Source organism: Lissotriton helveticus, chromosome 7, assembly GCF_964261635.1.
Source record: "Lissotriton helveticus chromosome 7, aLisHel1.1, whole genome shotgun sequence".
NCBI lineage: Eukaryota > Metazoa > Chordata > Amphibia > Caudata > Salamandridae > Lissotriton > Lissotriton helveticus.
Window position 1 is genome coordinate 123,972,093 of NC_136068.1, and position 23,825 is coordinate 123,995,917.

The following is a 23,825-nucleotide window of genomic DNA, read 5'->3' on the forward strand; positions in this document are numbered from 1 at the left end:
TAGTGCGCATTTTTCTGGAAAGTTTGTTGAGTTTGAGTGATGGTGACACAATTTTCTATTAAAGTCACCATGAATGGATGTTTTTAGCATGCAGTGTTTATGAGGTGGTAAGAGCATTCTACCTAGCTGCACTCAAAATTTTTGTGGTTTAAAAATATAACTTATCTTTCTGAAAGTTTTCGTTTTATTTTTTTCCAACTTGAGAGCTTTGGTGAGGTTGGGTCTTAGAGCATTGATAATAAATGTTGTTGAAGGTATGCTCAAATATAAATGTGGTTATCACCTTTATGTCGGTCTGGGTGAATTAAACATTTCAAAGAACATCTTTGGTCCTGAAGAAGGTGGTCGAAAATGTTTAAGGTCCACCGAAACATGTGTTGAGCAAGTTGTTGCAACCCAGTTCATGACACACAAATGGAAGGCCAAAGAAGGATGGTCTCTGTTGCATTATTGTACAATATTCTTTTTACATGAAGTAAACTATGAGCAATGAAATAAACATGTAAAGTTTTATTTGGGTGGGTCTTTCCATATGAGATTCAAGTCCATTGACAAATGTATATAGGTTAAGTGGGATATGTTATTTTTGATTACATGTATTGAATCTAGCGCACCTACGAAGAGGCACATCCACATGCTGAGGTTACTTAGTAACTGAATTAACAAGGAACAGATGTGACATGCTACACGTTTAGGTGTAAAGTGCCAAACGGTGATGGATCAATCCCTGATCTGTTGACTGGGTAGGAGTGTTCTGATTAACTCAGATACTCTGTCCATCACCACCCCCTTTTTGTAAAGTGCCATGTTGCCACCAATCCTGATTGTCTGACAGTGGAACAGATATGTTGAAAATGCAAGTCAAGGTGATATTTTGCTAGAGTGTTACAAGGGTAAGAGTGAAAGTTTAGTTTAGAAGGTGAGAAATGTATTTCCTCCTGTAAGGTGCGAAGCAGAGAATGCTTTACTGCAAGAATTCCTATTTCAGGTCCGCGAAGTTGGAGAAGTGGGTCATGTGGATATCCCTCTTTGCACAATGTAGAAGTGCAAATGATGGTCGATTCTGGAGCACAATATACATTAACTGGAGAGGATTACATGGGCATGCTTCCGGAGAAGGTTGGAAAACTGCCAGATATTAGACTGGTGGCATATGGCAACACGCCAATTGATCTGGTGGAGTATTTTAATGTTATTTATGAGCTCCAGGATGTAACTACCCTATCCAAGGTGTACATTAAAAAGATGGATCTTGTCTGTTGGAGTGGCCGCAGCAAAGAGAATTATGGATTAAATTGGATCTCAACCATCCAGATCAAGTAATAGAGGCAAAATCCAGCATTAATTGGGTGTCACAAAATGCTTGAAAGGACAAATCTCCAGGTGTTTTAGTGACAATCTGAGTTTTTTGAATGGCGTCATGCACAGAATAAAAATAAAGACAATGCTACACTTTAATTACTCAAAGCTTGTCCGGCTCTGTTAATCATGAGAGAGCCTTTGATGAAAAAATTGCGCAGGTTGTGTGAGAAGAACATCATCGAGGAAATAGGGGCATGGGAATGGTTATCCCCCGTCGTGCTAGCGAGAAAGGCCAATGGTGAACTAAGGATGTGTGTGGGTCTCTGTGATCTCCACACGCTGATCTGGGCGGACAGATATGTTGATGTTGGTCGGAGAGCAAGAGTATTCTCTACGTTATACTTATAATCTGCAGATCACCAGATTTTTTTGCATCCCGAGTCAAGACCTTTAACATTGTTTATTAAATCAGAGGGGCATTCTGATCTGTACTCATGCCTTTTTGGATTAGCATCTTCATCTGCAGTTTTCGGTTGTCTACTTGTCTCGGCTCTGGGAGCGAAGCCGTCCCGCTGAGCTGTGGTGCCGAAACCCCAACTCATCTGCGGGCTTTACTCCGGAATCAATTGGGCCTGCCTTTGTTCCCGCCCGGTGGAGGTGGACTGGCTCCTGGTGTTACCCTAGTTGGTGCTGGTCTGCGGGACATTTTTTTAATCTAATGACCATCTACCCAATCTTCTATCCCCCTCCACTCTTTGTTACGTTTTACAGTGTTTATCCATTGTTCTGCTGCATTTCTTTGGTTGGTGTACAAAATTGCTAGTATGGGGTTTTTACTTGTTTGTATCTTGTGCAACTTTCACCTTTCTCTTCTATGTAAAGCACTCTGATACCTCCTCGTCTAGCCAGTGCTATCAAAAACTCTAAAAATAAATAAATAAAATGAATTTCTAGAAGGCAATGCATCATTTGTTTCAGGGTATGCCAGATGTAACCTATTTGCTGGATGATATCTCGGTGTTTGGGAAGGATAAGGAAATGCATGACAAAATATTGCATGATGTAGTGTCAAGGTTGCAAGAGAATGGGTTGACGATCAAATTTGAAAAGTGTAAAATTGAGATGTAGGGAGTAGAGTATTAGAGACGCTGGCTGGATGAGCACGGTATATCACCCAAGATTAATCTGGTAAAAGCCATACAAGATGCCCCGTCGTCTTTGGACAAAGACCTGCTGCGAACTTTGTTGGGTTTGGCCAAATACTATTTGAGCTTCATACCAAATTTTGCTGATAAAATGGTGAATATGAGGTAACTGATGATGAAAAATTGTAAATTTGATTGGTGTGAGGGGTGGGCAGTTGAAGAAGGATATAGTGTCTACTCCCTCATTGAAATTATTCGACACTGACGACAAAAGCATAATCGGTACGGATGCCAGCAGTGTAGGCTTAGGTGCAGTGTTGTGAGGGAAAAGAGGTAACAATGACTTATGCATCCAGACATATGAAGGAGGCGGGATAAACTATTCCACATTTGAGTGGGAAACCCTAGCTTTTTGGTGGGGAATTTGTCATTTCTAGATATTTGTGTGGGGAACGGAGTCTGTTGGTGGATGTTTTCTTTACAAAGGGGAAAGGCAAGGAATCTGCTAGAATTGCAAGATGGATGATGAGAATGATTGAGTATCCTGCATAAGTTGTGGAATATTTACCAGGAAAGAAAAATGTGATGGCTGAGTGTTTGTCAAGGTTGCCGATCAATAGTTTTGAAGAACGTGATTTGGACCAGAAGGATTTGATGGTGTAAGTGTAGTGGTGGGAGTTCAAATTTCACATGAAGAGTGGATTAGAGCTATGAAGGAGGAGGATAAGGTGTTACAAGAGATAATGAGGTATGCGACGAGAGATTGGCCTAAGAAAGGGGAAGGTTCAGATGAAGCCATTAACTATCGTCATGTGAGTGATGAGTTATCAGCGATTGAAGATGTGTTGTGGAGAAATGAAATTTTGGTGCCTGAAGTATTTATAGCACATATTTGGGATCTGGCCCACGAAGGTCATATGGGGATAAGAACATAGAAGGGATTGCGATGTGGAGCACAGTATCGGTGATTTCATGGTGTGTGCGTGGAGTAATAAGTCACAGAGGACTGTGACATACCTGCCTGTGACTACGGATAAGATGGATGCCCAGTGAAGAAAGATAGTATTAGACATTTCAGGACCTTTTGAATTTTTTGGTTCTGGGTGCCATTGTGGCCGTTGTTTATAATTCCAGGTAGCCATAGGTAAGATTCACTAATCTGGTCAATACTCGTGAGGTGATTTATTTCCTGGAGGAGATTTGGAACAGAGAAGGTGTCCCAGAAGTCATAGCGATGAATAATGAAGTGCTGTTTGTGTCACATGAAATCGAAATTGTTTTGGAGAAGTGAGGAGTGGAGTACATCCATTCCTCAGTCTATTGTCCTCAAGGGAATCACTGCGAGATCACTGGGATTAACTTTCGACAAGAACCTCAACATGCAGAAACATATCAGTGCTGCCACCAAAGGAGCGAATCACCAAATGACCATTCTAAGAAAATGAAAGCACTTCCCACCGCCCAACGACTTCAAGCATTCAGTGCAAGCCCTAGTGATTTCCAGGCTGGACTCTTGAAGTGCAACCCTCTCTGGACTGCTGAGATCCAAACTGGCTCCTCTGAGAGCATCGCTTAACTCTGCTGCTAGGCTCATCATCGGCTCAAAAAGAAACAACCACATCTCCCCGATCTGAAATTCCTGAACTGGCTCTCTTATGAAGCAAGAGTCCAGCTAAAAAATTGCCTGCATGACACACAAAGCCCTCCACTTCAGAACCCCTAGATATCTTGCTCAGAAGTTCGAACTTTCTGGTGGTTGCAGATCATCCAGAGGCTTCAAAGCTTTACTTCTAAAACCTCAGAGATTCCACAAGAAGAAAACTTACAACCTATCTTTCTCTGAGACTGCTCTGAGAATTTGGAACACCTAACCCCCTGAAGTCAGAATGAATCCCTCAACTGTATCCTTCGAGAAAGAAGTCAAAGTACTCCTTATGAACACATTTCTTCACTAGGTCCTAAGATACCTATGGCAATTCCTCAGTTTTTTCTTGTGACTATGGCATACCGACTACTTTGTTTTCGACTTCTCAGTCCTGACATTACCCTCCCTATTCTCGAAACGGCATGATCCTGCAGTTTTCTTGACTATGATACTTTTGTTTTTATTGGTTTATCTCCACTGCCCTCTGAACATTGTAATGCATACCCTTTGTTTCTGGGTATTACCTTAACCTGTATTTTTTCTCGAATTTGAAAATATTGATAATATTGCTCTACTCTCTTTAAATTTATAAAGCGCTCTGATACCCGCAAGGGTCATGTTTGTGCTATAAAAAACTATCATAATAAAATAAGGGTACAGACTGAGGTGTAACAGAACACTTAAGGAGGGATTACAACTGTCTTTTTGTCAGGGTGGCTCTTGGAAGGAGCTGTGAATAAATTGATGAGGGCGTATCGCACTACCTCCTATAGTGTTACTGGTAAGATGCCGTTTGAGTTGAGGAGGGGTAGTAAACCAAGGATGCTGTGGTCCATTGGAGTGCAGAAGCAAGGTGTGGATACGACTGGAGAGGGAATGGTGAAGATAGTGCTAGTGCCAGAGGTATTGAATTGTTGATTGGATGCACTTGCGATGTGGTCGCAAACATAGGAAAGGAATGTCCAAGTTTTCAGATCCTTTGCAGGTGAAAAAGGTGAACGTGTACACAGTTTGCCTGAGTGACAGGAATGTGTGGAATTTGAAAAAAGTTAAGTTGGCAAAATATATTACCAATAAGCCTGCGAAAACAGAAAGAGTGTCTGAGTTCATACTTACCCCGAGTGAATCAACTCAAGGTGGATCCCGGAAAGCATCTGTGTAGATTAAAGAATATGTAACCTATTGATGCAGTGAATGTGCCATTCATTGACAAGGAAGATGTTTACATTGAATACAAACCTTTTGTTGACTGATTTATCCATTTATTACTTGCCCTAATAGCAATGTAGAGGATTATATCTGTTATGTGTATGTTTTTATCACTTATTCATCCATGTTCTTCAAAGTTGTGTTGCTTTTTTCATTCCATTGTTTATTAAGGAGGGAGGTGTGTGGCATCTTGCATTCGTGAACTGCTGAGATGTCACAGAGGGTGAGGTCAACAGAGGGTGAGGCCATGGAATGAGGAAGTGGAGGTCTCCTCTCGTTGTGAATAAGCAAACCTATCTTATACCAAGCAAAATGTTTTAACAGGCCCCCGGTATCTTAGTAGACAGATTAATATCACTGTACGCAGATGATATGACAATCTTTTTCATAAATTCTAAGGACTGTCTAAACAACATATTGAGGGAATCCATTACATTTGGAGCCCTCTTGTGTGTTATTATTAACTGGTGTAAGTCCCAGATTTTCCTCCTGTCTGACAGCACAAGGGAATTTGCATTAGACTGCCGCTTGAAGTTGTGCTGGGGCTCCCTAAAGTGCTTGGGCATATTGATTAACAGAGATTATGAAACAATCATGCAAGAGAACTATGGTACAAAATCAGTCAAATCACTGAGCAGGTCACTCATTGGGTGTCCCTCCTGTTGTCAGTGGCTGGAAGGATAGGATTAACAAAGATGGTGGTTCCTCACAAGTTATTCTATCTCTTTTTAAATAGCCTGCCTCCTTCCAAACTCATGACCCAATTGTTCAGGCTGACATGAGACACCAAACAGCATAGGTTTGAGTGAGGCACACTTGCAAGGCATTTCTATCAGGGTGGAATTGAAGCACCAGACCCAGAACTGTATTGCTCATGTTCACAGGCCCACTTCACCATATACTGGTACCAACCAGGGCCATTCCTGCCACATATAGCAGTTGAGACTGATTGTATGCCCCCCACTCCTCTCTTGTCCCTGAACGCTTTGTCAGTTCCATACCATACGCGAAATAAAACTACTGCCAGTTTTATGGTCAGAGCGTGAGACAGATTAAGGAAAGAGGTTGGCTCGAGGTAATATATTCTTCTCTCCTAAATTCATTATCACCAGTTGCTACTCATGAGCTGAGGGTGATTTCTCACTTGGAAGCTCGGGGTATCCAACACTGGGAAGAACTTTATAAAGATGACACATTTCTTACGGTGGTGGAGTTTGAAAGAAGCCTCCTGCACACTCCCATAGGTATATTTTTATATTATCTTCAAAGGGGGCCATGCAAATCAACGACTCCAACATACCCACCCCCTTTATGAAGGTGGAAAAACTACTAGGTGCCACACATACCTGACATTTAATATCTGGGCTACACCGTGCAGCACGGGGGGGAAATGCCTATGAACGCTTACAATGTCCGCCTGGTATGGGAGGGAGAAAGGGGCCTCCCACTGCCCTAGGAGACATGGAAATGTTGTACACAGACGGCCATGGTTTCCTCAAGTAGCAGACTATGAATTATACATTATACATTCCTTTAAAGGGTATATTATACATTCCGGTCACTCTGGAGGTCTGGTTTGTGGGAGTTCTCAAAATGCGCTGGGTGTAGTGCTGAGGATGCAGATTTCTTGAACCTACCCCTGATATGTTGTTGTATCCAGACGTACTGGATTACAGTGATCACCACTTCACCCATCATGGTTGACCGTGGGATATACATGGATTGCCCTTCTGGGCTGAGTCAGAGACATTACCACACCTCCTAACTAATTTCTTGCATTGGCATTACGCCTGGCCAAGAGACTGGTGGCCTTCTGCTGGGACAGATGCAGATCTCGTAAATGTGATCACTGCCTGAAATCCACGGTTGATTGTATCGAACACTTGAAAATGCATGTTGATCTGATGCCACCGTCCTCCAGACCTCGAATCAGTTTGGGGCCACTAAAGATGTACCTACTCTCTTTGAATCCATAACAGTCAATATAGATACTGCATCCTATATGCTCACACCCAGCTTCCACACTTTGAATCACAGGTGATCTGACAGGACTCATTCTATCAGATGACTATCTGTTCACAGCCAGTGTATAGGTTTCTGATACTTTGCTGTCATTCTAAGAAACGCTAATGTTTGCTAATTGCTATCACTGTTATGCTATCTATTGGAGAGTGGTGTAGGGAAATGTATGTATTGGGTCAACTGCATGATATGCTTCTCAAACAGCCAATCTCTACCACATTGATGCTTCAATTAATTGAATTATTTTGTTATACTGAAAGTTGTAACTTAAACTTCAAAATCTTATTTTCAAAAAGTGCATCTAAACATATTGGTTACAATGATGTGTACAACAAATATCTGAAGTTATCTGCAGCATGACCGTAAATACATTAATACATGCCTTAGATTTTCCTTGCAATCACTGAATCTCTTGAAGAATCTCTGGGAAATCTGAACTTCTGTTGAAACAGATCAGTAGCACACAATTATAGGACCTGTCTGTGTATCATGGTTGGAGAGTTTGACACTCCCAGGACCCCGCATGCTCTCTGTTTAAAAACGTTATTATACTACGAGTATGATTATCCCAGTACACTCTAGAATGGTCTTTTATTGTGGGCTATCTTTTACTGTGGGGACCTGCCACCAGATCCTGTTCATCTTTACAGGTGGCATCCAAAGCCAAGAGAAAAGAAGCGAAGGGTTCTCTTTGCCCAGCATTACTAAAGATTAACAATATAAAGCACTCTAGAGTATTCCTTTGTTTAATAATAGCAGCTTCGGTTTTGAGACATATTGTGACGTCTGTAGCCTGCCAACAGGTGCTTGTCAATTAGTTGAAGAGTGTAACTATACCTCTCTTGCCATTAAGAATTCCAATAGAGTGTAGGCTCCGAAGGGCAGCGCTTCTCGTTTGTCTAACAATAAGTTCTGTTCGGCTGTAGAGCGCAGCAGGCATTTTGTAATGTCTGCAGCAGGACTACCCCAATTGTAAGTGGACTTGGTGAAGCGATTTGGTGTAAACAGGGCATGGGGATATTGAGTGATTGTCCTGATGGCTCTGAGGCAATGTTGAAAGAAAACGAAGATGCACTTCAGGATGTAATGAGAAACTCTTGCAAAGCGTGAAATGGAGGCATTGGAGTTCAGAGACTTGTATTATGCAGCTGAACTTTCGGTAATGAGAAAGAGTTTTTGTGTGTGGGGAAGCATGTCCTCTTCCTTGAGCTGAATTTAGAGTTTTGCAGAGAGCGTACTCCGTTGCAAAGGCGACGAAGTACTCTCTCATCCAAACTGAAAGTTTGCCCACTTGATTTGGACTCAGCCATATGCAAATCAGTCTTGACCCTTTCTCCTCATGGGAACAGCCCGAACTGCTAAGACAGGCCCTCCCTGAACGGAACACAAGCTTCCCAGGACTTTATTTTGATTTGGTTTGTTTGTATAGCTTCCCAGGACTTTATTGTATACTTCAGTGTGTCGCCCTGAGTGGGATGGGTAGGCCCAGATGTGGTTCCTGTGCACACTGTGTCACTGGAACCAAGCTGTACCTGGCAGATGAGCCTATTATTAGGACGAAACCAGTCCTGTTTGCTTGTGTTACATTTTAGAGAGGATCTGCCTTGGCATTTTGGGCTGTACTGTTCTGATTGGAGCAGGGTCAAGACTGGTTTGCATATAGCTGGGTCCAAACTGATGTGACATGGTGTGCAAAATAACAATGGATTGGAATGCGGCCTGAGTAGTTACCAGTGGCTGAGATTAATTCAAGCATTCCATCCATCACAAGCTTTCCATTACTTTGTTTCCATACACTTTAGTGTGTCGCCCTAAGTGGGACAGGTATGCCCAGACATAGGCCCCTTGCACACTGTGTCACTGGAATCATGCTGTACCCGGCTGACAAATCCATAACTAGAACGAAACCGGTCCTGGGTTGTTTGTGTTCTGGTTCAGGGAGAACCTGGCTGGTCAGTTTAGGCTGGACTGTTCCGATTGGAGCATGGTCAAGACTGATTTGCATATAGGTGGGTCGAAAATGAGGTGAAATGGTGGGCAAAATAACGATGGAATGCAGCCCCAAGTAATTACTAGTGGCTGAGATTAATTTAAGCATTCCATCCATTACTTGTTTGTATTCTTTAGTGTGTCACCCTAAGTGCGAATGGTATGCCCAAGCATGGGTCCCTTTCTCATTGTCCCTTTGGAACCAAGGTACACGTGACTGAAAACCCTGAATCTGGGTCCATTCGTTTTGGGTTGCTTGTGTTCTGTTTCAGGTAGGTCCTGGTCTGGCAGTTGGGGTTTGGTTGTTCCTATTGGAGCAGGGTGAAGTCTGATTTGCATAAGGCTGGGTCCAACCTGAAAAGGCATGATGTGCAAAAATAATGATGGACCTGGATGCGCCCGAGTAATTACCACTGACTGTCATTAATTCAAACATTCCACCCATCACTTTTTTGCATACTTCATTGCGATGTCCTAATTGCGAATGGTATGCCCAGACGTGGGTCCCTTGCTCACTGTGCCATTGTAACCAATCTACATGGACTCCAATCAGGGCGTAACCGGTCTTGGGTTGCATGTGTTCTGTTTCAGCGAGGACCTGGCCTGGTATTTCTGACATGACTGTCCCTGTTGAAGAATGGTCGAGACAGATTTGCATATGACTGGGTCCAAATTGAGGTGGCATGGTGTGCAAAATAACGATGGACTGGGATGCGGCCCGAGCAATTAGCAGTGACAGGGAGCACCAATGTTTTTCAGTGCTGGTTCAAGATCATTCTACCAAATACCGGATCTGGGCAGCTTGGTAGTAGCATTGCAAATTGGGAACACCCAAACCACCGCTCAACTGCGTAAGATATGCACATGACTTAGCCATCTGTGCGCGCATGCCTTCCCAAATAAAGTCCCAAATAAGGGACTGCAAGAGACAGTTTTCCAAGGTGTAGTTGCACCATAATCCTATATTCTAATTCCCGGAGTCCCAAATGGCGTATGGGTGTTCAGGTGCCCATGAACGTGACTACCAATAGGAAATCTTACCAAAACTGGTCAGGTGTGAGATGCAGGCCCTGACGTCTGGTATCACTGGGTATATAATGTGGTTGCAAGTTCCAGCTAGGCGCCAGTAATCCCATTGAATTCACCATAGACCTGATTATTTTTGAATTATCTGTTAAGGGGTATCCACTGAACTGTATTCGCATAAGGAACTAACCTACAGAATGAAGGGATATAGAGACATGCAAATTGCACCTACAGCTTTGACTTGACATCTGGTCTTGTTTGTATGATTTTTGAAAAACTGCTGTTTTGGGAATATTTTTCCTGGAAACTCCCCCACTGGATTTCAAGCCCAATGAACTGCCCAATCTTGCACTATGAGACAAACTGCATATATAGCATAGTCAACCTGATATATTGCTGCATTTCATTTCACTTCTCTACCCCCAATGGATAGCTGTTTGTGAATTGCAATTTAGGTATCCAAGAGTTTACGAAGTCTGCTTAGGATAAACAAACAGATCTTCCCTCAGATAGAACACCATTAACAGACACTTAATATTAGCTCAAAGCCTAATGTGAAGAAAAGGAATATATTCTATCCCTGTGAGGCTGAAACAAAGTGATTTAGATGTTATCGAGATTTGAAGGATACTACCACAGAGTTCAAAGACGATGCAGGCTCACCACACTTGCAGTTCAAGAATACATGTTTCCATGTCCAGCTCGACTGCTTGGTCACTTGTGAATCATGGACTGCTCACTCCATCAAGATGGCCTCCACAGATGTTTCTATCAAAGGGTTGTCTTTCTGGTCATAGGTCTGTTCTTTTCCTCAAACCAAACCTTCCACTTATCGTCTTCAAGGGCAGCATACAGCAAATAGGCTTATCCATAATCTCCAGAAAATAGTATTGGTACTGAACTAAAGGAGAGCAGAAGCCTTCTTGCTCCTGTCCATGGTCATTGTCTTTCCTGATTATAAGATTAATTCTTAGTCGGAGGCAAAGAGCAACTAACAGGGTCCTGTCCCTTATCACGGTGCTTCTGAGCTGATTATGTGGTTTACAGAATGTCTTGAAGTCCACTGAAATGCAACTGCTTGCTGGAAGACGACTTGTATGTGTCCGTTTTTAGCCAACCAAAACACAGGCTGTTTAATTGTTTAACCACCCAGGCATTCGGGACAGAGTCCGTTTTCTTGGGTCTTTCCAGCAGGCAGAGAGGCAAAGACTGGTTGAAGCTTATTAACTGTCCAATCTTTATATACTAGCTTTAACTACTGCCAGTCTCTTTTAGCTACAGTCTTAAGGTAACTACTCAGCATAACACAAGACGGAGAGAAGGGAGAACAGTTACATTAAAAGGCAGAAACTGGATTTGTTTACATTTTGCTAGATCCCAAAAACCTAGAGTTTTGTTTCATGATCTGGTGAGCCCCTTGCATGATGGTAATGCCTACAGGGGCACGACAGAACAAGATCCTCTGTCTCAGGAGCAAGACAGAACTCACAACCTTGTTGTCAAGGCCCTGATTTTATATAATTCTTCACAAATGGGTCTTAAATACTGTTTGCGCAAGATGCATATAAAGAAGACTGTGTATTCAGCTTAAGTTGTGTGTAGCGGGGTGTTGGTGTACTCGAAAGGTTGTCTCTCAAACCCCACAAGAGATTTAACTTTTCCTCAGTGGAGGCCAAGTAACTTTCACCTGAAACGAAAGTGAAATATTTTACAGAAGTTATTTGGGCAAGTCCAAACCTGGAAAATACCCTTTGTTACTTTGGATGTGCATAATTCCTTCCAGGTCTAAGTTCTCCACGCAGATATGATTTCAGTTTACGGAGTTGAATGAGCCATAGTAACAAGGGAATGGGAAGGAAATAAATTCCACTGTTCCTATTCAAAGTCAGAGTAGGAGAACAGGCACAGAGCCAAAGTCCTCATGGTCATTTGTTGCGGTTGTCAGTGAGAGAGGCCAGGCAACTAATTTCAAAGGGGCTCCTCCAAGTCCAAGGTTGGTAATCGGGGCATATTCCTGAGGTACTTTAAAACCTGACAGCTCTTTATTAAGTGGAGATAGGACACTTGTTTGTGGACATGGCTCCAGCAAAAGCAGATGCCAGAATCAGTCTTCAGTACAATACTTTTACTCCTCTACATCCACACTCCTTCTCCGAGCCCCAGCAACACAACCCTTGGCTAATTGTAGCAGCCCTTGAAGGATATACTGTGCATTACATGGTTAACAACCAATACATAACCATTTCAGGCAGGCAACCCAACGTGTCCAGTAAAACCTTAAGTAGAAGATTGAACTTACACTGCTCTTTATTGAAAGCTTCAGTGCTTTACTTAATGCTCTTAATGGGACTTTCGGACCCCAGTCAGGGCAGTCTTTAACATGCCAAGGTTATGGACACCATTGCCTTAATATGCACTGCAAGAAGATCCCCTCTCACTCCTTCCATGCCGCTCTAGACCATGCCTCTATCTAGCAAGTTACTCAAAATCTTCCCAGGTCCATGATTCCTCTGAGACGCTTCTTAAGGGAAAACGTGTTGCTCAACTAAGGGCCGTCTGGTCTCAGTGCCTCAAATTCTCAAATTCACCTACACATGCAAAGCCTTTATAAAGTGTTGGGTGCTGAGTGAAACTTAGGAATCGACTCCCAGGTTTCATCTCTTCACCATCCTGGACCTCGAGATCTGAATTCGTAAGGGCCCCAGTGGGCTCCATTTGCTTTTGGAAAAGGGCACTGAATTTAGGGGTTGCGTAACTCAGTCAGTGTACCACCATTAAAGCAGGCATGCCTGGAATTGCGCTGGGCATTCTTGCCACTGTTGTTTTTCTAGTTCTGTTAAAGGGAGGGGCCAACTGCACATTCTGAGAACCCTGAAGAAGATCATGGCAATTCTAAGAAGGTTTCTGGTAATACTTCTGCAAGTTCTTGCCCTCACCGTACTTAATCTGCGGTTGACTGTGTAACTTCTGTCCTAACCCATTTGGTACCACCTTTTCACCTTGGAATCAGCGAAGTGGGAAGCAATTGAGTACTCACTCGCCTCTACTTGTCAATTGTCTGAGAGATATTCTAACTACAAAAGGTTACACAATGCTATACATGTCTTCAAAGCCTTAAACATTTCCATTTCCTATATGCTTTCGATTCCCCCTAGAGAAATCTTGGATTTTGCGCACATTATTAAGGCAAATAACATAGTGCAATATGTGCAGTGCGACTATGGAGAAAGATGTGTGTGTGCTCTGTAACCTTCCAATACTCTTGGGTTGCTATAGATCTTTCATGCGAACAGTCAGTTAGTGGGTAGAGATGCCAGCCAGAATACAACCAGGTTGGCTATAATTGTCCACCTTTGCCTCAACCTCAACAGTCCAGAGATACCTGCATTACACCCCCACCATCCAAACAACAACATAGCCCCACCAGAGTGCAAATTACGTTTTGTAGTGCCAGCTGAGAAGTATCAGTGTCCAGTTGATGGGGTAGTCAGTGTTCTCTGCAGAATATGATGCATAGTCCATTTGACAGAACCACTAGTTTTAAGTTAATCTAGCAGGTGACCTACTTGAATCTCCGAGAACTTACATCCATTTAGCCATAACAATTGCAGTCGTGATTCAAAGTAAAATATTCAGTTGGTAAATTATTTTGGTTGCTCAATAAGTATGTTAGGGGCGCATGCCCCGTTCCTTTGTTCTAGAATTACTTCACTCCACCAATGCCTCACAGAACATTAAACTGAATGATTATTAGATTATAATATGTGGTAGACTATAACTAATCTCCATATGAAATCTTGTATTCTTATTGCAAACTTTTTCAGACGTCAGATTGCGCTGCCATAAGTAATGTACGTACCCAGTCTATCTTAATAACTTATTACAAAGGAGTATTGACGTCACCACCCCAGTCGTAGCAGTGAATAGGTGCCCCCATCTTCTCTCAGGTGCACAGCCTCTGTGACCCTGTGGTTCGTTCTCCTTTTGAGGCTCCCCGTTTTAACACGCTGCACATCTGCTGCTGCGCATGCTAACGCATTAGAAGAATGTGCAGTGCAGTCGTAGTACTTTTATTCTCCCCATGTGCTGGAAATACGGCAAAGCACAGAAGCCAAGATATTTAAGCCCCGGATTTACAGTAGTACATTATCCTACGCTCGAATATTTGGGGTATTTCTAAGCGTCTCCTTCAAGTTTCAGAGTAAGCTTACAATCGATGGGGGAGCTTCAACACTTTGAACACTGGCACCAAATTGTAAAACAGAATTCATGCGCCCCGCTTACACAGAAAGTGCACAGGTACCCACTCTCCCACTGCCTTCCTATCAGATGGAAATAGGCAGTTGTTCTTGTATCCAGGCCAGTTAGATGATTGGCTGTCGTAGAATAGTGACCACAGAAAGAGTAAACATGCATCGGTAAAACCAGTAGGCCTGGGTGTAATGTACTAGCGCATACACTGTTACCAATTTAAAGTGAAATCCTCGAGATGGAGCCAGCAGAAGTGGACAGGGAAGCTACGGTTCTAAAGTATTTACTCAAACACATCAGTGCAAGTACTGTACTGAGGCGGAAGGATAAATCAAAACAGCCTATATTAAGGGAGGGTAAACATCCTTTACAACGTAACTTTTACCACGCAGTGCCTTTACGGCGCAACTTTTACAACGCAAACCATTACAACGCATTGCGCTGGGGGGCGCTCTAGGATAGGGAATAGATTTAATTTACTATCCAACACCTTCCCTACTATCCACGGGGACTGGAGTTGGAATAGTAAATTAAACTATTCACTATCCAGCGCCCCAAAGCACTATGCGTTGTAAAGGTATTCGTTGTAAATACCGCGTTGTAAAGGCATGCGATGCAATATTGTTTGTTTCCAAGCAACCCATGTTGCGCTTGTTCTTAATAGAGGCCCCTTTCTTTAGACAAGCTGTGTCTAAAGGTAGGGCATGGCCTCTATTAAGTGCAAGCGCGGCATGGGGCTCTTGGAAACAACTCACCCCAAAAATATTTTTAAAGCAATAGGTGTCTTATTTGAACGAGTTTAAGTTATTGTTATTTACAATGGCAATAGGTCAAACTCTCCTAAACGTGAGACTTATGGCATTGCAAACAAGCCACCGCCATTGTCCTGGCTGCTTAGAAAGTGAAAGTGTACATGGTGCGCTGAATATAAGGAAAGCATATCATGCCTGCAGTAGGGCAAAACCCGTTAAAGAAAATAGTGCTTACAGAGTAAATAACACAGATGGTGTCTTCATAGGAGGTTGCTAATGAAAACAAGGCAGTACTAAGGAGGGACTAACAAGCTGCTTACCGAATGAGAAGCCAGCATTTACACAGGACAAAGACACAAGCCAATGAAAAATATGAGCAGAGAGTGGGCGGAGCTTCCCGTGCATACTCTAAAACAACATGCCTCGAAGAGCAGCGCATGCGCAGCCCAAGCTCGACCTAAAAACAGACGGTATCTGAAGAGGTAGAGAGGACCGGTGGGCAGAAAAACAAGTGCAGCAAGAAATTAAGCATCCACAGGCAGTGCCTACTTTTTCCAGTACAGCCTTGTTGCCAAAACCCAAAGCAGTGCTAGCAGTGATTAAAGACATCAGTTTAAAAACATGGGTTTGATGGACCTTGTACTTCATGGTCGTCTGACCTGATCAATGTGCTCTAACATTGGCATTGTGTCTGTACATGGCCAGGGAACTCCTGTGTGATTTAACCTATTTTATATTATGCAGTAGGCGATATTTTATCTCATACATTGTTAAAAAGAAATAACTGTCACGATGAAATTCCTGCTATACTGTTCTTTGTGGCAAAGGATGATTCAAATACTTTTATTATTGAGAATTAATATAGTGAGAGGCCTGATTGGGATGTCGTCACAGCAAGGGAAGCCCTTGTCAAAAAAGGGCGGTCGAACGATGGCTTTTAACATGAAAATCCGCGTAAAAGCAACAGAAGGACTGGCATGTGTTTAGAAGCAGTGGATCTCTGTGATACTCGGTGGAAGGCCAGCGGAGCGGGTTTCCTTGAATAGGGAGCAGACGAATATAGAGGTAGAGGTCACTGTTAGTACAGTGGTAATAAAAAGGGGAGTGTGTGTTGATGTGGTGTGTTGAACCTGACAGATGTTGATGGTCGCATCACAGCTGGTTTAGTAACTAGGAGCAGGGACATCATCAACTCCCTACAGGAGTTTATGTGACATTCCCGCCCTGCGTATCGTTGCAGGTTTCCCAGGATAATGGACGTTTTTACTAGACAAGGAAAGATTATTAGTTGATACGTACATGGCTCCCACAGGGTAATGGAGGATCCCCTTTGGGAAAGGAATGAATCAGGTTAAGCCATTTGCTTGATTGGCCATGAGGGAATGACAGCTGCTATACTATGGGATGATGCAAGTCTCATTGTTTTCATGCGATGATTCAAGAAAGTTTAGCTAATACAACATAAAAACTGGTGAATGCGATTTGCACCCAAATACAAGTGGAGAGCGTGTCTATCAATGTGCGAGGTGAAGCCTACAAAAGAGGTTTTGAAAATGCCTCCTCGGTGAAACTGTCTTTGGTAGATGCCCTATGCTTTATTACCACCTTGATTTCTGCTACAGATTTTCCCTTTCGTCTTCACCTCCTGCACGTTAAAAACACACAGGCGTGGGCTCCACAAAACCCTACTCAATAGTGTGGTGCTTGTTCCTGCATTACACATGTACCTGGACAGACCCAAACATGTATGTAGACATGCATGGTGCATCATACTTCATTCAGCTGTCTATAACAACCGTGGTGCAGCAGTAGGGCAAACGTTCTATTTTAATTCAAGGTTCAATTTACTTGTGCAATTTAATACTGTATCCCTAAGGACTTGATTTCGCAACCGAGTCACACCTCTGCAGATCACACTAAATTAACGTATGAGACCAGTTTTAAACTCCTTATAAAGATGCGAGTTGGGATGCAGGTACCAGCCTTCGGCATTGTGACTTTTTCTCTCCATGCCAAACGATTAGCGAAAGTGAAATTTAATTTGCAGGCGGCAAGATGTTCAGGCTGTAAAGCAGGTGTGCAGATGGGAGATCATATAAGGTGATATGCATATTAATGAAATAGACTGACATGTTATTTGATACTTGTTGAGTGTATATGAAAGGCACAAACAGTGTCACAAGGTAGTGTGAAGAGTGAGAACAGCGTTGGACCTGCAAAGAGAGCTATGGCTACAAGAGTAAAAGGAAGTAGTGTTAATGAATTGATCATATGTGTAGCCCTGAGAGCCAGGTTCACCAAATTATTGTTGGGGCGGGCTTCTAGGTTATATGAGCTGCTCCATCAAAGCTCGTATAACCTTGATAAAGCAATATCCCATTGTAAAGACTCTATAAAGACCATATGCCCAAGACACTTAAACCCTGCATTATCCACTCATTTATTAATCATATATAGTGTTATACTGTGGTGCTGCTCTGCTTTCAATTCGGAAAGCGGGGAACAAGTTGTAAATAAGCATTGGCAACGCAAATAGGTCTCTCCCACGTAAGAGCTATGGCTTTGCCAATGTGTTTTAGGTCTGTTGTTTCCCAGCGTGGCTAAAGGCTAGTGGTGTGGAGGAGATTAGCGTGGAGTGTCGAAGAGTGTAATATCGAAGAGTGGAGTAGAGTGTTGAACTGGAGTGGCAGAGTGTTGTGTATTGGAGTTGCATAGTATGGAGTCGCGTTGAGTGGCATTCACTGGAGTGGCATAGAGTAGAGTGAACTGGTGTAGAGTGCATTGGCGTAAAGTGTTGTCGGATACAGTGGCGTAGAGTGCAGTGGCATTGAATTCAGGGGCATACAATGCAGTGACGAGATATGAACAAGATTTATAGGCCTGTGTACAGAAAGGGAGCACTCGGAAGGATACTGAAATAAGGTTTGGCCAAGGGTTGGTACAAACTCAAGCTGGACAGCCTAAAACAAATAAAGCCAGTAAATGGAAAGCAAGAAAATGTAAGTTACAAACCAGAAAGCCGATGGCAAGCAACTGGCAGAATGCATTCCTAGGTCAACTTTCTGAATGTCCCCAGGATATCTTTAGCAAACCAGACAGTGCAGTTATTTATTCACCTCAACATTGAGTCCTGTATTCTCCAGAATCCCAAACACCTTCCTTAACAACTCATCATGCTTTACCTTGTCCTCCACCCACACCAAGATATCGTCCTGGAAAAAGCATACATTTCCTACCTCCCCCCAGTAATCTCTGCATAACCCTTTGAAATACTGCTGAGGCAGAAACCAGATTGAACGCCATTTACACAAACTGAAATGTCCCTTGTGGCGTTATGAATGAGGTGAAATGCCTTGATTCGTAATGCAACAATATCTGGTGGTATGCGTTGGACAAATCAAGCGTCAACTAGATGTTTTCCCCCTTTCACTCCAGCCAACAGCTCATTGATGTTAGATATAGAGTGGCAGTCCACCAATATGTTCTCATTGAGATGTTGTAATTCCATGCACATACTAATGCTTCCATCAGCTTTGCGGGCGATCACTACCGGACTCAACCAATCCGTTGCCTCAATTTGCGAAATCACTCCCTATTCCAACAATCTCATTCAACTTTCAATGCATCCCTCAACACCTCCGGCACATTTCTCACTTTGTGTGCTTTCGCAACAACTCCCTCCTTTAGCACAATTCTGTGTGCAGACTTCTTCAGACAACCCAGTCCACATCCCAACAATTTTGGGAACGTACCTTGCCACACCTTCGCATCCCCATGAGCCACTGATAACACGTGTTCCACTGTATTGGGATTTAACACAATATCCAGGGCTCTTTGTTTTCTCCACCCTAGCAAACACCACCCTTTCTCCACCACGTATATGCAAAAGGTGACTTCTCTGTGTTTGAACTACTTGGTTTGGAAACATCCAATAACGGGTAACTTATTTCCTCCTTACCTAACTAATTCCACTTTAGTTGTAGATAGTTCTTCTTTCCTTAAGCCTTCCCAAGTTTTCTGATTGATGAGCGTATAGGGCGAACATGAATCCGACCACATTTCCACCAAAACATAATAGACTGATACAACACATTTAAGGGGACTATAAAGCTTATCATCCGACATGTCCACTTTGTTCACTGTGACCCCTTGATCAGGATTGTCTTTTGTAACTTCATCCAACAAGAATATTTCATCATCAGATGAATCCTCATCCTCCCCACCATTGGTACCTTGCATCCAATTTACACTACCTTTTCCCTGTAATTTCTTATGACTACACACTCTTGAAAAGTGTCCAATTCTGTTACACTTAAAACATTTGGCCTTAATACCCGGACAGTTACCTGAAGACATCATATGGCCTAGTTTTCCTACATCTGTAACACTGCCTTTGCGTCCCTTAATTTCCTTTCCTATCTTAACCCTCAACCTTCTTGTATCTATCACTCTTATTATGTTCCTATCACTTGCACAGTCTGTTCGTTACTCCCTTTTTTCTCTAATTCCTTCACATAACGCGATGTGTCCTCTATACATTTAGCAATTGCAGTAGCCTTATCCAGTGATGGATCCTTCAAACGCAACAATGTTTCTTCTACGCTCATAATTCTTGTGCGATTTAGCAGCTGATCTCTAATTATCTCTTCATGGAGATCACAGCAATTACTGGTGATAGCCAATGTACGTAGTGCACTTACATACTGATCTATGGATTCACTTGCAGATTGTGCATGTGAAACAAATTTATGGCGCTCCACAACCACAATGACCTTTTTTCCAAAGTGCACCTCTGATGCCTTCATTGCATACTGTATAGATTATCATTCTTACCATCATCTTCTTCCTCTGACTCCTCATTATTCTCTGTGGCAACATTTCTGCAAGGCAATGTTTTCAATACGTTCCTCCCCTCGACACCCAAGCTGTTTTAGCAAAGCCATCTTTCTTTTTGCCACAAAAACTTTTCCACCCGGTGCTTCTATATAGGTCTCAAACGCTTCTTGCTAATCCTCCCATGGGAGACAGGGATCCCCTGGGCACTCAAAAACACAGACAGAGGTACAATAGCCTTCTTCACTTAACCCTGCACAGTTCCCAACTATTTTCCAAACACCCCCAATACTCAAAATATCAAATGGAGTCACCATTGTCAAAGGTCAGGAAACACAACAAACTAACATAACAAATGTAGCCACCGTTGTCCACACCATACCGTTTTCAAACTCCACTAGTCGTGTTATAAATAATGCAGGTAGCCTTTGCAATATCAACGGTCTCACTGTTCCTCACTTCCTGGTGTGCTTCTGTGGTCTAGTCTTTTTCTTTTTTTATTAAGAGTCTTCTTGTTTGCAAGACACTGGTCACCTGACTGCCAGCACTTACTTTCCGCTCTACACGAACAGGCACTACTGCCAGCAAGTGCCCCTGAACTGTAAATGTTCCCTTCTGCCTTAAACACCGAGCAATACAGAATTCTGTGCTACCAGCAATACTTCTCCACGCGCCTCCTGCAGCCCTCGATCGTCTTCCTACGAGATACAGTTAGGCTGATGGGCTCCTCTCACCGTTCGGGCGAACATCTCTTCACCTGGCACACTTCGCAACATGCTCCGCTACAGCCGCTCAGGCTGTTCGTATTCCCTTCCTCCTGCTCACGGTTTGCGGCATCTCACGCAAGAACACAGGATGGTACTTGTGCAGTCAATGCACGTGCCGTGCTTGAGGCTTCTTCCACCAATCCACTTCACTTGCACTGGCCTGAGCTCGTGCAGTCACACACTCGCAACACTACATGCTCCTTCGCCCCAAACTTCACAAGTAATAGGCACACAACCTCCTCTCTCTCCCAAACTGGCCCTCCTTATGTTAGTTCTCCTCAAGGATTAAATTTGTCACAGCCTCACGTTGCTCTTCTCCCCGTTACCAGCACTAAAATGTACACGCCATTTTCCTGGCCACAGAGCTCCACCGCAGCTCGGTCTCTGCCACTACTGTGTACCCACTCAAATTCACGTAGAGTGGTCTTCTCGGATGGATCCCATTCTCGTCGCAGTTGGAGCGAACATGCACCATAAGTTTCTTCACAATGGTTTATTATAAGTCAAGTAACAAATGTGTGACCAACCCTCAAGACAGGACAGCAACTGCCAAGACAGGACAGCAGTTGCCAGTCCTAGTCTCACCCATGACATGCTAAACATTCCATGTTCTATGACATCACATGCCTATGCTAGATCAAATTGGATCTAGTTACAATATGCAACGTTATACAAATGGCCATAACACTCATTAGGTTCTGCAGGCGAAAACAGCCATTTCTTGTGTTGATGTCTTCTGTATCCTGGATACATCACACTACAAATCTGATCTCGAAGTGACTCGACCTATCTCTTTTCCCCACCCTTAATCGATCTGATCATTTTGGGCGCTTACATCACCTCTAAGCTACTAATGATTTTGGTTTTATATCGGGAAATTTCTGGGTTGAGATGAAGAGCCCAATTGGAGAAAAGAATTTGAATATACTATCTATAGGCCCCCTAGGAAGAAATCTCGATTTTGCAAAAACAGCATGCATGCTTGAACTGGTCTGAAATTGCTAAGCACAAAAATGATTTGTGACTTGCAATTTTCACTCTGCGACTCATTCTAAATTGGAAAAGAGGGCTCGAAATAGACCTTCTCCTTTCCTAAAAATTCACAATAGCTATCTTTGTGGTTTATAGCTGGTATAATGTTCTCAAGTCATTAACAGGACAACAACACATCAATGGCAGTGCTATTTATTTGCATAGTAGAAGCTGTCTATAGTGGCGTGTTGTTTGTGTATGCATGGGCTGAGTGAGCATGCTGTTTGTGGATGCTGGGGGAGTGTAATGATGCATGCAATGTTGGTGTCTGTCTGGGTGATTTCTGGGAGTTGATTACAGTTGAAGGAAGAATGGAGCCACAACAGGATATATCACCTTGTGGCTGTAACCTGAGGGCCTAACATAAAACTACAACCTTGCATATGAAGGACAGCTTACACTTTGTGGCATCATCAGTAGTGGGGAGCAAACAGTGGTCCAAGGGACCAGTGTCTGATTCCCCAGAGGGCCTTTGTAAAATTCCCCTGTTTCTAGGTCGGGCCTGGACAGCGCATGCTCTGCTCTACGAGGCATGCTATATTCAGGTAGGGACTTGAAGCTCCGCCCATATTTTTCATTGGCTTGTGTCATTGTCCACTGTAAACTGTGGCTGTTCATTGGTCAATTGTCTTAGTAGTCCCTCCTTAGTACCGCCTTGTCTCCTTTTGTAACGTCTCATGGCAACACCATCTGTTATGTGTCTTGTTACTCGATAGGCTTTAATTACAGACTCCGAGCACTATTTTCCTAAACAGCTTTGTCAGGACACGCTCTCTCCTAAAACTTTTTTTAAAATGTTATAGCACGGGCGTGGAACGCATTTGCAATGCAATAGGTCTTGCATTTACGAGAGTTTAAGCTATTGGCATTGTAAATGACAATGCCTTTTATTTATCTGTTTTTAAAACAACACACACATAAAAGGAATTGTCATTTACAATGCCAATAGCTCAAACTCTTGTAAATGCACGACCTATTGCATTGCAAATGCTTGTTTAAATTGCAGCCCTGGTTCCTTAAACAGTTTCGGGATTATGCAGATGCAAATGCAGGAATGGAGGTGTGCTGTCCCTCGCTGTCCTCATCCCTGCATCCGGAAGGATTTGAAAACAGACATGCTTCGCTAATATAAATGGTGCAGGGATTCTATGCATCCTGCTGAATTTTTTTTAATGCTAGGACAGATTAGTGCTTCTGTCACAGCAAAAAAAATATTTTCAGTTCACATCGCAGATGCTGTTCAAAAATATCGTCTGTGAGGCTAACCGAGAATGGTGCATCAACACAATGCGCTTTAGCCCCATACCACTAGCAGTGTTTTTATAGCCAAAGTAGTACATCAGTAGTCTTGTGGAATCCAACTAAAGTCCTGTGCGTCAAATGAACCCATTTGATTTCAAATGCCTTTTGGGTTCAATTGAAGCTCGGCGACTTGATTGGTTGGGAAGAGCAAAGTCTCCTTTAGTTTTCAGTCATTTATAGTTTTTTCGGTCTCACTTTCCATCTCTGCTCGCTCCCCACACAAAATTACTTGGCAATGCTTGGAGCTTCGTGGGACTTTACTCTCTAGAAACTGGAAGAGGTAAAGCAGTTGGAGAAGCACAGTTTTATTTAATATTCCCACCTTCCCCAAGCAAGGTATACATGTCTTCTTCTATTTATTGAGGTTTGCTCAGTAGTGGGTCATGAGCTGCGGAAAGCTCAAGGGCCGATTACTGATTTTTAACCCCTTTTATTTCCCTTTTTCGTTCATGAAAATTGAGCTTTGTCGCTGGGAACCCTCCTCTGTTTTTCACTGAGTGTATATGAATAGCCTCCCCATCTCCAAGCCACACTCAAGCGTTGTTTAGCC

The 23,825-nt window shown here is 43.0% G+C and overlaps 1 protein-coding gene across 2 annotated transcripts in view; it reads left to right on the forward strand.

Annotated features, from left to right (window-relative positions):
* ZNF512B (zinc finger protein 512B) overlaps positions 1-23,825 on the forward strand; it is a 280,648-nt gene that overhangs the window by 49,293 nt on the left and 207,530 nt on the right. The gene's annotated exons all lie outside the window — the stretch shown is intronic.